This window comes from Apodemus sylvaticus, chromosome 5, assembly GCF_947179515.1.
Source record: "Apodemus sylvaticus chromosome 5, mApoSyl1.1, whole genome shotgun sequence".
NCBI classification, from domain to species: domain Eukaryota; kingdom Metazoa; phylum Chordata; class Mammalia; order Rodentia; family Muridae; genus Apodemus; species Apodemus sylvaticus.
In genome coordinates this window covers 1,223,631-1,239,529 of record NC_067476.1, presented here as the reverse complement: position 1 = coordinate 1,239,529, position 15,899 = coordinate 1,223,631, and the positions used below count along the sequence as shown (strand labels likewise).

Sequence of the window (15,899 nt, the reverse complement as noted above, 5' to 3'; positions counted from 1 at the left end):
TGTCCAAGGGCAAATACCCCTTCTCCTTGCCATATATAAGCCCCACTCATGGAAAGGCTCCAAGTCTTGAGTGATGATCACTTCCTCTGGGCTAGAGTATGAAGAAGAAAGTAAATCTAGCAGGAGTGGTAAATCCCCACAGACATCGATAAGTACTTGAGGTCAGAGACTGCATCTTTTATAGTTTGTCTACATACCAAAGTCATTAATATGAAGAGTCATCTTAGCAGTAGTGGTTGTAGTAGCGAAAATAATACAAAGAAGTTAGTCTCTGTCTGTGCTTTGCTATCCGCTTTCATGATGCCTAGGACTCAGGGATGTGTCTTTTGAGAAAGTAATGTGAAATCATCCCTCTCATGCTCCTCCTTTATTTCTGCTTTTTTCACCTAACCCTCATAAAATGTGTTTCAACCTTCACAACTCTTGCCTATAGGAATAAAACTATAAAATATTAGGAAGAAAAATAAAAATACTGTGGGGGAAAAAACCCTGTATGTTTATCTGTTTAGGTTGTTTCCCAGGGGCTTTTTAGGATACTTCAACACTATAACTTTTGTTTTTCCTTCTCTGAAAAAAAAATATTTTCACTGTATATATTCATTGTGCATATACGCACATTTTATACATGTATCTGCTATTCATTGAGCCTGTCCTCCACTGCACTCCCCCCTCACTTTCCCCTTTCTAGCTTATCCACTTGATGTGGGGTGGGGAGAAGGAAAGAGCCAGTGACCCTGACAGTATTCTTCTTGACAGTCCATACCCATCACGTGAGTGGAAAGTACCAAAAAAACCATTTTCAGAACTGTATCTCGAGTCTCTGGCTCCTGAAGAAAACCAGTGTGGTTCTGATGTGGGATGGGAAGAGTGGTTTGCATTGGCACCAGCCCTGCGGGTGCTTTGGGGCTGGAGCACACACAGCTGTGGGTTACAGATGCTTGCTCTTCACTATTAATGTGGCCAGCATGTGAAACCATGGCACCGCAATACTACACAGAGGTCCACGCCTCTGATAGTTTGAGAAATAACTCCCAGCTGAAGGAATTTTTTCTTTGAAGGGCTGGAATACATTCCAGAACAGAAGGTCCTCTTTCAGAAATGGTAGAATTAACCACTGATTAATTCTAGTCTAGTGATGTTGGACTGGGCATTGGGGACTGCATCACATGTATCTAAGGGCTTGGCAGCTTTAACCAAAAATACAAGGGGAGAAAAAAAAGAAACGAAAAAATAAATTAAAGTTCCTTTAAATCTTTGGTTAATAACTTCTGCATTCCTTACTGCGTGTATATCACAGACTTTGTTGTATACACTCTCAAGGCATTGCATAGTTTCTTTGAAATCACAACTGCAAAGCATTAGTAGGAGCTGTCATCTGAGTTGAGGTATGATAGACATGTTTCTACCAATTATTATTTCCCTGAGGATGGGGGAATCAGAGGCCTGTATATACAAACAGAAGAAATGTGTATGGTGTTGGGTATCGCTTAAAGTTCAGTAACAAAAATTATCTTCTAGACAGGAATTTCTCCTCTCTCTCTCTCTCTCTCTCTCTCTCTCTCTCTCTCTCTCTTTCTCTCAACGTATGTGCTCCCTTCTAATGGTATACTTGAGAGAGGGTCTTCCATCTGCCATTGTTAGTGAGAATGTTTTCTCATCCAGGTTACAATTTCCATTGAAATAGTTGCATACAAGTATTCAGAAGTTAGTTTATTGACTCTTATTGCACTTCGGGGTATCTAATAAATAATTTATTAGCTTGATGGATATGTGGCTACCTAACTATGGAGCATGAAATATGCACTGTTTCTCTAATACACTGTAGGGAGACTTGTTTATAAAGTATTTAGTATTGGTTTTATAATGCACTGTTGACAACAGGAGACCACGAAGCTCAAAGATCAATCTCATTTTGGCCCACAGTATTAATGCTTCTTTATAAAGCTATATGACAGGTCACTTAGACAGCGGTCCTTACAGAAAGGACTCTGTTAGGAAGGCTGGTTGTAGTGGCTGCCAGCACAGCAGATAAATGTCTTTGTCCATGTCCCTGAGATATTTGTTCAGTGGCTGTTGATACTGGCCATGTGATGGAACTCATCTTTTCCCTGGTCTCTAGAGGGATTCTGGACTAAAAGTGCTGAGTTCTCCTAATGCAATCCTCACTAATTGGGTAGAGAGTTGATGTGACTTTGGATCACATGGGCCTGGAGGTAGGAGTCAGCAGTAAGGGATGGGGGGCTTACCTCCTCAGCTTTGTCTCATGTCTGCTAATGAAGCAATATTCTTAGACATCTCCTCTCTCCTTAATTCAAATCATATATGTGATATAGTTCAAAATATTTCCAGTTTTTATTTGCTTTGGGGAATTTCTTTAGCCAGGAGTAAACTTGCAGCCATTTTTTTAAAAAAAATGCTCTGTATATATTTAGAATTGGGTTTATGAATAAATAAAGATCAAATAATTTGGTCTAAAATGTATTCTTGGCATTTTAATTCTTTTACATGAACTCATCAGTGTGGGAATGTATGTGATCACTATAGTTCCCAAAGTTCTGTTTCTTTCCTGGGCTATATGTTCTGGAGCAGGGCATTACTCTCTGCATTCAGAACCCTTTATTGGTTTTCAGTATTTCAGATTTCAGTGTCAGTATTTCCAACTCCTAACTACACTGCCTTTAAAAATAAATTCTTTAAATTTTAAAAGATAAATAAATCTTAGAGAGAGAGAGAGAAAAAAAGAATGCACCTATGTACATACGTATGTATGTATGTATGCACCTGATTATCAAATCCCCTGGAGCTATAGTTACAGCAGGTGTGAGCCATCTCATGTAGGTACTGGGAACTAAACTTGGATCCCATGCAAAAAAAAAAATTGTACATGTTCTTAACTACTAAGCCCAATGCGTTGTCTTAAAGCCAACATTGTCTTGACTGGGAGGAGACTTCCTAAGTACTTTCAGGGGCAGCCCTCTCTGCAGTTGACCTGTCTTCTGATCACCACTCATGGATTCTGACCTTCATTGCCTTTTTAAGTAGACTGTTCCTTTTCTCTTCTCCAGTTGTTCTCTAGTTTGTGCTCTTAACTGGAGTTGTAATATCTGTGTTTCTTTTTAAAAACATTAAGTGTATTTATTATTGTTTTAAGTAAAATATAATTACATCATTTCTCTCCATTCCCTTTCCTTCCTCTAACAACTTCCATGGCCCACCCTTGCTCCTTCTCAAGTTTCTGGCCTCATCTTCTTTAATTGTTACAATATGGCAGGGCCTGAACAAGGACAATGAGGGGGGAAAAGTGGAAGAGGGAAATCCCGTGGGACCCCAACCTCAGATAAGAACTACAGGCAACTAAGGGATGCTGAGAGAGGTTGTCTTCCCTATGGAAGATGCCCTCTCATTGGTTATTCAATGCCAAGTGTCTGGTCCTCAAAGCATGTATATGCAAGCAACTGAGTAGACTGAGTAGGTCCTATTTACACACACACACACACACACACCAATTCCTGAATTTCTTTGTTTTTGTTGGGTTGAGACAGGGTTTCTCTGGGTAGCCATGGCTGTCTAGAACTCACTCTGTAGACCAGGCTAGCTTCAAATTCAGAGATCTACTTGCCTCTGCCTCCTGAGTGCTGGGGTTAAAGGGGTATTCATCACTGCCTGGCCTTAATGCCTGAATTTCTTACCAGGGAAAAAATTCTATATCATTCCTTTGTGTCTGAGGGATTTTTTTCCTCTCTTCAGAGAACCTTTTTATTTGTGTTCTTACCACATTCTCTCCTAGGACCCTTTATATCATTTTCCCTCTGGCTTAGATCTTCAATATCCTCTTAACTGTCTTGGTACCCTTCGCTCACTCTAGATTTTTCTTTTTAAACCTCCCATAGTGGAAAACAAGCTGTCTGTTCCTAGGGACACTCCTTTAAACCTTGCTAGCTTTTCAAACCCCAAGGTTATTTTACTGTTCCTGCCCCAAATTACACATTCCTTTGCTCCTCAGACTGAGCTAAACTGTATTCTCCTTTCTCTAGAAAGTGCTGCCAGCCAGATCCCTAGTGTCACACTGGCTCTTGTGATCCACATGTTTAATCGTGTGTATGTGTCTGCATCTTGGGAGGGGGGCTTGTGTGTGCACATACATTCAAGTGCCTACAGAGGCTGGAAGAGGACATTGGCTCCCCTGGAGTTGGAATTAACAAGATTACAGGCAGATGTGAGCCACCCAACATGAAAACTAACTTGGGCTCTCCACAAGAGCAGCGTGCTCTTAACCAGTGAGCTATCTGTCCCATGTCCTTACACATGTCCTGTCTGTCATTCCTAGGGCTTTAATTTCATTCCCACGGTGTCTTTTGTGTTTTGCTTTTTTTTCATCAGTCTTATCTGCTTATTTTACCTGTTTATTATAATAGTTCCCTGATTGATCTCTTAGCTTCCTTTTAGTTATGTTTTAATGTGTTGTCATAGATGTACTTTCTTTAAAAATATTAATATTTGCCCTGTGTTGAGGTTGTCTTTTTGTAGAGTTGGTTGATGACTTTGTGGATAACAGAATAGCAACTGAGTGGACTGTGGGACTCTTACCCATAGTTCCATTACCCACGCATCTTCCCATTTATTACTGCTTTATCCATCATCCTCCCTGCGCCCTAGTGAAACTAGATCACTTCTCTAGAGGAATATTGGTGGTCTCTCAGGGCCTAGAACAAAGGCAGCCTTTGCTTAGATGCTTCTTTCACATATCAGTGGGAAGGCATCCTTCCCTAAATCATAAGGATCTACTGTGCTTGCCTTAACACTATCTCTATTTATGTTAGGTCGTTTTAGCGCATGGCTTTTATTCTGTAGTAGATTATAAACCTGTGAGCAGGGATCATGTCTTATTTTGGTGTCCCCACAACTTCCTGTACTTGGTATGTGAAGCTTGATAAATAGTTCTTCAACAGTGAGTAAAAAGTTTTATAATGATTTTCTTGATGATTAGTAGAAGAAAATGGAGTAAGTTGGGGTATTGACTGGAGTGTGGCTCAGTGGTAGAACTTGTGTTTGGCAGCCCCGGTGTCAGATACCCACATGACTGTCCAGTTCCTCCTTAAAGAAAGAATCTTAAGTGCAATGCTGGTTTGGCTTCTTAGCACACAGGCTTGCACTCAAGAAGCCCTGAGTGGCTCCCCTGTCCTGTCACCCCTCAGTGAGCTATTCTGTTATTCCTCATTGTTGTTTTCTTATGGTTCATATATTTAACTGTTGGTTGCTATACACCTTAGTAATTAACTCTTTTTACAAGTGTTTGAGTGGTCAGAGGAGTATATTATATCTGTAGTTTTTAAGATAAAGTATCTTGATGCAACCAGGATTTCTGTAAAATACTGCCTGCAGACTATATAAAATTTCCTCTTCTAATCTCTCAACAGGCACATTTTGTGCCCTCCCCGCCTCCAAATTGCCTCAGTTACAAATCGGAAGGCAGGCTTGGTGACCAGGACTGGCAAGCACATTTTAAAGTCCCATGCTGTGGAGTTGATCCATCTCAACTTGAGGTATGTTGTTCTTTCTTATTTAAGTCACTTAAATATGCTCACATTCTCTGACTGTCCTATTGAGGTTTGTTCCCACATAATTATTCTTTGTTCCACCCTCTTACTGTCTTTCACACTCATGTGCACGCTAGGAAATGAATGTGTTTACTTGCTTCTCAACAGTTTTTAACCTCTGAAGATACTGCATGAAATAGAATTTTGTGGCAATAATTCGAATGATTTTGATTGTGATAAAGTGTCTTCTTTTATTTCATCCCCCTTTTCCCCTTTTCATTTTTTACACATAGTTCTAGGGAAGATTTATTCTAATTGTCACTGTTTTTAAAATGGATATGTTAGGGTAGTAATCTTTTAGAATTGAAATGTAACACATATGTAACACACACACAGACACACACACACAGACACACACATACACGTGCAGACTAATGAGTTTCCCTAAGATGATCATAACCAGGACATCAGCTGATGGACAGACAGTGCAGTTGTGTGTGAAAAGCTTCCTGCCTGCTTGCGTCCAGCCGAGGTCCTACACCAAAGGCCCCCACTCTCCTATTTAAGTTTTTTTAATTTGAAAAACAATCCAGAAATCATACAAATTTTCTTTGCATCAATGTTTTTCACTTAAATGTATGTTTGTGTGGGCATATGCATGGTTTTGTGTGTAAGCATGTTTTTGTGTCTAAGTAGTTTGTAAGGGCTTGTGTATGTTTGTGTATGTATGCATGTATGTATATGTGTGTATGTTCTTGTATATGTGTTTGTTAGTATGTGTGCATGTGTTTGTGCATGTATGTGTCCGTTTGTGTGTATTTATGTATGTATGTGTGTGTGTTTGTGAGTACTTGTATATGTGTTTGTATGTATGTATGTATGTGTGTGTTTGTGTGTATTGAGCCTTGTAACAGGGTTTTCTTGTGCAGAAGTGAATCTCAATCTTCCTTCTTGACAGTAATTTAAACTATTACTGTGACATTTTTACTAGAGCTGCCAGCATCTCAGGCTACAGTTTTTAGAAGGAAGTAAATAAAAACATTAATATTATCTTTACAATCCCACAACTTTCGTGGTCATATGAAAGTAATTCCCCAGTGCACTTCCATGCCCCAGCCTGTTGGATTTTTGTCTTTTGCTTTTGCTTTTTATTTTTATCCTCATAGTCATTTAAGGAAAGATACCACTGATTCTTTCAGAAGATTTTTCTCACAGGACATCAACTGAAGCTTGTGATAGTAAGACAGCTTTTGTCACTGCTTGTACACACAAAAAAATTAAAGTCACTTTTTTACTTTTTAGATCAAAACAAAATAGGAAAATGTTTGATCTTTTGTAGGCATAAGATTTGTACTGACTGAAGATGCTTTTTTGAAATGTGAATCTTGATTCCAAGGGATTCTCATTTCCTTAGCATTTTGTAAGCTACCTGATCTACTGTACCTAACCACATCTGTCCATTTTCTGATCTTTTGCATCCATGGATTATAGCCTTTTAACATTTCCTGGAAGTGCATTCCGGCGCTCAGCCCTGACTAGGGTGTCAGACACAGCATCTCAGGCAAGTTAGACAAGTGTCAATTGGAGCATTTTCTCCTTTTCAGTAAAGCGTTTAGGTAATATTTTCCTAAGGGGAATGTTAATGTCACTCTCTGAAGTAGCTCGAACCTTGTTTAAGGGGCTTGTGTTCCTTTTCTGGTCACATAAAGATATTTTTACTTCATAAGGTTTTCTCTGTCAGTATTGGTCACCATTTTCTTCTCTCAGTGCATAGCAGCTGTTATATATGTCTCGTGCACTGATGTGATTGGTGTTCCTGTGAGTTCACATCTGAGTATTTAGTATGTCTATAATGGTTTGGCAGAAAGCTGACTATAAATGAAGGCATGGGTACTCTTACTTAAAAATTGAACAATGGTCTTATTCCTCAGAATCTTTGGGCTGTTTTGGCTGAAGCTACTATATGTTGAAATGTCCAACTAGGTTGTCAAAGCCATCTGGCATTTATATATAGTTATATATGAATATTATAAATATGAAGGAAGAAGTGAATTCTAACACAGACTCTTGGAGGAGAAGGATTGAGATGCCAATCAAAGATGATAACATGAATTTAGATTTTTCTTCTCCTTTTCATAAAGACCCTTTAAGCTAATTTTAATTTAGCTAATTCATGGACTCTAAACCTAAATTCTTACCATAAAGATTTTAATAGAAAGAGTAATAGACTGTGTAGTTTAGATCGTTTACATATGACACTTGGTTACATTTAGTTGTTGGCGTGCATGAATCATATATCATTTTGAGGATAGGATCTCACTCCTATCTGCTTTGAAACTCACTATAGAGATCAAAGTGGCCTGGGATTCACAGAGGTCTGCCTGCCTCTGCCTCCCAAGGGCTGGGATTAAAATCTGAACCACCATGTACCCCCATGTACCCCCTGCCATGCGTCATCCTTTTAACCTGAATTAAAGACTGCTACATACATGTCAGTCTGCTACTTACAGCTCAGTCACCGAATAAACTGAAACAAGAAAAACAATTGCTAAATAAGAAAAATTTTCCTGGTTCCTTAAAATTTAAACATGAGGACCCATGATTACCAGATGTTACTGTTTGGGAACATTGGCAATCGAGACACAGTTGTCCATCTCTTACAGAGATCGAAATGGAAAGAAAGAAATTGGAAATCAGTTGGAAAGCAAAGATTTAGGTGTAAATATTAGGTGAATCTTAATTGTAACAATGAGTATCTTTACATTAAGGAAGATAATTCATAGAGGCAGGCAGATCTCTGTGAGTTCGAGTTGAGGCCAGGCTGAGCTACATAGTAAGTTCCAGGACAGTCAGAGCTATGTGGAAAAAACCCTGTCTCAAAAACAAAACAATACAAAGCACAAACAAAAACACCTGTAACAACCAAACAAAACCGAAAAGATAATTCAGATCTTGATCTTTTATTTATCATTTTTTATTTTTATGATCTTTTTTGGTTATTTTACTTATTTACATTTCAAATGAACAACATTATCAACCAAGCAGCTCTTGATCTTAAGAAGTACTTTTAAATGTCATTTCTTCTTTTCTCCACAGAGTGCACATAGATGTGCTTGTGTCCTCATTATGTTTGGGTTTATATGTGTTAAGGGAAACAAATATTTTACTGTCCTCTCATCAAATTGTATAAACATAGATAACTATACAATTATAAAGCAAACAAAAAAGTGGAAATTAAAATTTAAAATTGAAATTAGTATTTAAAATTTAAAATTGAAAATATTATTAGCTTTACTTTTTCCTATTCTTTATATTGAACCAAATTTGTTCCTCCTTAACTTTGTGTCTGAAAAGAAATGGCACAATAAAGTAGGGGTGTCAGGCTTCACAAGTGGAAAGGGTGGCAGGCTTCACTAGGGGAAAGGGTGGCTGTCAACCTTCTTCCTTAGGAGTATGGAAGTGAGGGAAATATCTGTTCAGAGGAGTTTTCCTTCATTAGTTCTTTCTCCTTTTTTTCCCACTTAACACATCTGTTAGCATTCCACACAGACCAACAGATGTTACAAAGCAAGTCCTACACTTCGTTCTCAAGAAAAATGACATTTCCTCAGTTGCCTGCCCCACCTCTGTGACTGAGACCAGCCTGCTGCTCCTGCATAATTTGCATATATTAAGTTATGTGCCTTAATGCATTAGGAACCTGAGCTTCAGCATTCCTTTATATGTTAAGGTCGCATGTCATTAGTGACTAGTTTACAGGTTGCCTTAGAGTTCTGAGAAGGAAAGAGATTTGAGGATGGCAACCTGATTCTGTACACTGAGAGTGGATAGCCAGTTAGCAATATTTTTTCTATAAAATAGATGAGTTACAGAAAGCTCGAGCTGTCCCACCACGAGGAAGTGCTGATTGTCATGCGATGTGAAGCATCATTTTTATTATTTTGGCAAGAACAGGGACAGTTTTGTCTTGACAAGCCATTAGATAAATACCAGCATGTGTCACATGAAAAACCACTGATCTTTAACCCAGGTCTGTACTTAACCAAGCTTTGGAAGTAAATTGTGACTGAAGGAAGAGCAAAGGCCAGTACACTGTCATTACAGATTACAGAGTCTGCTAACAGCGGGAGAACTGAGCCCAGGGAGTCACAGGTGCGGTTCTGTAAGCTGTCAGTAGTCCTGCGGATGCTTCTTAAACTGTGTGCTCAACAATGAAAATGAAAACACAACATACCCAAATCTATGGGACACAATGAAAGCAGTGCTAAGAGGAAAACTCATAGCCCTGAGTGCCTCCAAAAAGAAAATGGAGAGAGCATACATTACCAACTTAATGACACACCTGAAAGCCCTAGAACAAAAAGAAGCTATTTCACCCAGGAGGAGTAGAAGGCAGGAAATCATCAAACTCAGGGCCGAAATCAATCAAGTAGAAACAAAGAGAACCATACAAAAAATCAACAAAACTAGGAGCTGGTTCTTTGAGAAAATCAACAAGATAGATAAACCCTTAGCCAGACTGACCAAAGGGCACAGAGAAAGTATCCAAATTAACAAACTTAGAAATGAAAAGGGAGACATAACAACGGAAAATAAGGAAATCCAAAAAATCATCAGATCCTACTACAAGAGCCTGTACTCAACACAACTGGAGAATCTGGAGGAAATGGACAATTTCCTTGACAGATACCAAATACCAAAATTAAATCAGGACCAACTAGACCATCTAAACAGTCCCATAAAGCCTAAAGAAATAGAAGGAGTCATAGAAAGTCTTCCAACCAAAAAAAGCACAGGACCAGATGGTTTCAGTGCAGAATTCTACCAGACCTTCAAAGAAGAGTTAACACCAATACTCTTCAAACTATTCCACAAAATAGAAACAGAAGGAACACTACCCAATTCCTTCTACGAAGCCACAATTACGCTGATACCAAAGCCACACAAAGATCCAACAAAGAAAGAGAACTTCAGACCAATTTCCCTTATGAACATCGATGCAAAAATACTCAACAAAATTCTTGCCAACCGAATCCAAGAACACATCAAAACGATCATCCACCATGATCAAGTAGGCTTTATCTCGGGAATGCAGGGTTGGTTCAATATACGGAAATCCATCAATACAATCCACTACATAAACAAACTCAAAGAACAAAACCACATGGTCATTTCATTGGATGCTGAAAAAGCATTTGACAAAATTCAGCATCCTTTCATGCTTAAAGTCTTGGAGAGAACAGGAATTCAAGGCCCATACCTAAACATAGTAAAAGCAATATACAGCAAACCGGTAGCCAGCATCAAACTAAACGGAGAGAAACTTGAAGCAATCCCACTGAAATCAGGGACCAGACAAGGCTGCCCCCTTTCTCCTTATCTTTTCAATATTGTACTTGAGGTACTAGCTCGGGCAATTCGACAACATAAGGAGGTCAAAGGGATACAAATTGGAAAGGAGGAAGTCAAACTATCATTATTTGCAGACGACATGATCGTCTACCTAAGTGACCCAAAGAACTCCACTAGAGAGCTCCTACAGCTGATAAACAACTTCAGCAAAGTGGCAGGTTACAAAATCAACTCAAGCAAATCAGTGGCCTTCCTATACTCAAAGGATAAGCAGGCTGAGAAAGAAATTAGGGAAATGACCCCCTTCACAATAGCCACAAACAGTATAAAGTATCTTGGGGTGACTCTTACCAAACATGCGAAAGATCTGTATGGCAAGAACTTCAAGACTCTGAAGAAGGAAATGGAAGAAGACCTCAAAAAATGGGAAAACCTCCCATGCTCATGGATCGGTAGAATCAATATAGTTAAAATGGCCATTTTGCCTAAAGCACTATACAGATTCAATGCAATACCCATCAAAATCCCAACTCAATTCTTCACAGAGTTAGAAAGAGCAATTATCAAATTCATCTGGAACAACAAAAAACCCAGGATAGCTAAAACTATTCTCAGCAACAAAAGAAAATCTGGGGGAATCAGTATCCCTGACCTCAAGCAATACTACAGAGCAATAGTGTTAAAAACTGCATGGTATTGGTACAGTGACAGGCAGGAGGATCAATGGAACAGGATTGAAGATCCAGAAATGAACCCACACACCTATGGCCACTTGATCCTCGACAAAGAGGCTGAAAACATCCAATGGAAAAAAGATAGCCTTTTCAACAAATGGTGCTGGTTCAACTGGAGGTCAGCATGCAGAAGAATGCGAATTGATCCATCCTTGTCTCCTTGTACTAAGCTCAAATCCAAATGGATCAAGGACCTCCACATAAAGCCAGACACTCTGAAGCTAATAGAAAAGAAACTGGGGAAGACCCTTGAGGACATCGGTACAGGGAGAAAGTTTCTGAACAGAACACCAATAGCGTATGCTCTAAGAGCAAGAATTGACAAATGGGACCTCATAAGGTTACAGAGTTTCTGTAAGGCAAAGGACACCATCAAGAGGACAGATCGGCAACCAACAAATTGGGAAAAGATCTTCACCAATCCTACATCAGATAGAGGGCTAATATCCAATATATATAAAGAACTCAAGAAGTTAGACTCCAGAAAACCGAACAACCCTATTAAAAAATGGGGTACAGAGTTAAACAAAGAATTCTCACCTGAAGAACTTCAGATGGCGGAGAAGCATCTTAAAAAATGCTCCACTTCATTAGTCATTAGGGAAATGCAAATCAAAACAACCCTAAGATTTCATCTTACACCAGTCAGAATGGCTAAGATTAAAAATTCAGGAGACAGCAGGTGTTGGAGAGGGTGCGGAGAAAGAGGAACACTCCTCCACTGCTGGTGGGGTTGCAAATTGGTACAACCACTCTGGAAAGCAGTCTGGCGGTTCCTCCGAAAACTGGGCACCTCACTTCCAGAAGATCCTGCTATACCACTCCTGGGCATATACCCAGAGGATTCCCCACCATGTAATAAGGATACATGCTCTACTATGTTCATAGCAGCCCTATTTATAATTGCCAGATGCTGGAAAGAACCCAGGTATCCCTCAACAGAAGAGTGGATACAAAAAATGTGGTATATCTACACAATGGAGTACTATTCAGCCATTAGAAACAATGAATTCATGAAATTCTTAGGCAAATGGATGGAGCTAGAGAACATCATACTAAGTGAGGTAACCCAGACTCAAAAGGTGAATCATGGTATGCACTCACTAATAAGTGGTTATTAACCTAGAAAACTGGAATACCCAAAACATAATCCACACATCAAATGAGATACAAGAAGAAAGCAGGAGTGGTCCCTGGTTCTGGAAAGACTCAGTGAAACAGTATTTGGCAAAACCAGAACGGGGAACTGGGAAGGGGTGGGAGGGAGGACAGGGGAAGAGAAGGGGGCTTACGGGACTTTCGGGGAGTGGGGGGGGCTAGAAAAGGGGAAATCATTTGAAATGTAAATAAATTATATCAAATAAAAAAAAAAGACAAAAAAAAAAATAAATGCCCCAATACTTCAAAAAAAAAAAAAAAAAAAACTGTGTGCTCAAGCCATACATTTATTTTATATTTGTTCAGGATTTACGTTGTAGCCCTAGCTAGGGAGGAAAAAAAACTGAAAAAAAAAGAAAGAGAGAGAGAGAGAGAGAGAGAGAGAGAGAGAGAGAGAGAGAGAGAGAGAGAGAGGGAGAGAGAGAGAGAAAGAAAGAAATCCTTCAAGTGCTTTCTTAGTGCAGGGCCTGAGTTTCTTAGCACAGAACCACGACCTTTATATAGCTTCTATGTTCCCAGTCACAGAATGACCTTAAGAAAGCCCTGTGTTTTGAAGAAATTAAATCCAGTGAAGAAAAGTAAAGTTGGGTATGGTGGAGCACACCCTTAATCCTAGCACTGGAGAGGCAGAGGCAGGCAGATCTCTCGAAATCAACCTGGTCAATAAAGTGAGTTCCAGGCCAGCCAGGGCTACATGATGATACTCTGTCTTTAAAAAAAAAATAATTGTAATATATATAAAGAAATGATGGGTTATATTCCCATAAACAAACAAACAAACAAACAAAAAGCAACACAATAAATAAACTAGTTTATTCCAAAAGTATATGCAAAAGAGCATTCTTTGGCCTGTCAGTAGTCAGTAACTGTGACTAACTTTTCCATCACTGTGTAATTTTTGAGAAAATAAAAGAAAAGACCCAAATTCACCTCACTACAAAATATTAAAAAGATAGTAACATTCTAAGCAATCACTTGTGGGAATTACTGCTTACAGAGCGAACAGGAAAGAACACACTGCCTTCCTCTGTTGGTGGGATTGCACTGCACCTCTCTGTAGTCTTGTTATCCTACACTAACTGAAATGCAAATTCTTTGTAACTAATTGGATCTCATTGAGGGTACATGCACAGTGTGTAGTTATGTGCAAAAAGGTTTTTAAAAGTATGAATTTCCTGTAATTACAACTTTTAATTACTATCCAAAGTGTGCAGTTAGTGCAGGGTTAGTATATATGCTTAACTTTAAAAAATATTATTAGAAGCATGACTGGTGAAATATTTGATAAATACCAGATAAAAACAAATGTGTAATTGTAGCATCTGTAAATTGAATTTAAACTATTTTTTAAAATTAACATTTAGGATTTAGAATTTGAAGCCAGTTGAGTATACTGATGGCATGTTAATAGTACAGGTTTTTTTAAAATAAATAAATAAATAAGTAAAAACATTGTAAGTGTTAAAACATCATTAGTTATTTCCAGAGCTGCTTACCTTGTCCACTCTCCTGGTCTTATGTTACTGTTGTAAAAGTATTTCAGAGTTGTATGTGTGTATGTGTGTGTGTGTGTGTGTGTGTGTGTTACTGCTGTGTGTTATGAAGAAGAGTTAGTTACTCCTAGTTCTACAGTTTCTTCAGGACCTTGAGAGCTCCTTGGTGGACCTCTCAGCGTACACAGCCTAACTCTCAGTCTCAGGGACTGTGAGGAGCGTCACGTGACCTTTCAGATTTGTGATCCCCTAATCTGAAGTACATGACTTTGAATCAGGAAGAAAGCAATAATTGTGAAAACGATGTTTATCCCCATGGCCTAGTTGTAAATAACTTGGATACAAAGGATTTCAGAGGGTTATTCTGTAATCTACAGAATGTTGAGCCAATGGAAAGCCTCAGGAGATGTCTTGGTGCCTTGGTTTTGCTGTTAGTCATGGACCTGAGTCTCTAAAAGACAGTTCAAGTCTCTTACTGGCTAGAAAAGCATCAAGGTTCTACATTTCCCTATGGAAATGGATGGCAAGTTCACATAACATATTTTGGGACTTTCTATAGGAGTCAGAATTTTATGTTCTAAAATTTATTAAAAAATGGTTTTAAACATAATAAACAAAACATAAACATTCAAGGTTTGTACTTTAGCATGTTTATATATAGCTAACTGTTTGGACTGGTGTCTGTTGTTATAATGAAGCTTTTACTTTTTTTTTAACTGATTTTAAGAATTAACTAAAATTTTGTTTGACAAAATCCATCTAGGAGGTACAGTACTGTGTAATTGTTGTGATTTTTCTTGTGAATCTTAGGAGGCTATCCTGATGGTTTTTTTTTTAAAGATTTATTTATTTATTATATGTAAGTACACTGTATCTGTCTTCAGACTCCCCAGAGGAGGGCATCAGATCTCATTAAGGATGGTTGTGAGCCACCATGTGGTTGCTGGGATTTGAACTCTGGACCTTTGAAAGAACACTCAGTGCTCTTAACTGCTGAGCCATCTCTCCAGCCCTATCCTGATGTTTTTAAGGCGTGGCTACGGCAGGAATATTTAGGTAATAGTTTTGCTGCAGACTTGTTTGGTTAGACCTTGCAGTCTGAGAGAGACCGGTTTGCATACTCTGGGTAGCATTTTGTCAGAGGACTGTGGCTGGGCATAGCAGATTTGGATGTATTAGCTAGTCAACCTGATAACCCTGTACAGACTGTATTGATTTTCTAGGAGAGAGTTTATGAACTAAATAAACTTGGGGTTGGTGTCTTAATAAACTGCTTCTCTCAGTCTGTCACATTTAGTTATGGAGCTGTGCAGTTTAGGGGGGAAAAGGGCTAATTCAGTTACAGATTGTTCACAGCGGGGTCTCCAAATTAGCCCTTTGTTTTGTAATGCCACCTTGCTTGGGCTCGCGTTGAGCACATTTCTCAGTTTTGCCCTAATGAGTTGCAACACTGATAGTGTGGCTGATGATCTTTCATTGATTTCACTATCACTTGCTTGTCTGGTAATTGATCCGTTGCTGAGCCTCTAGTTAATTATATCGGCTTTGACATGGCCCGATCCCTGGGGAATTTCAAGTCTTGTAGAATAACAGTTTTAATAAAAGAGTCTATTACTGCAGGTGCT

At 38.8% G+C, this 15,899-nt stretch overlaps 1 pseudogene; it reads left to right on the top strand.

Moving 5' to 3' along the window:
* The window catches only part of LOC127685015 (ubiquitin-conjugating enzyme E2 G1-like), a 368,466-nt pseudogene that overhangs the window by 995 nt on the left and 351,572 nt on the right, over positions 1 to 15,899 (top strand).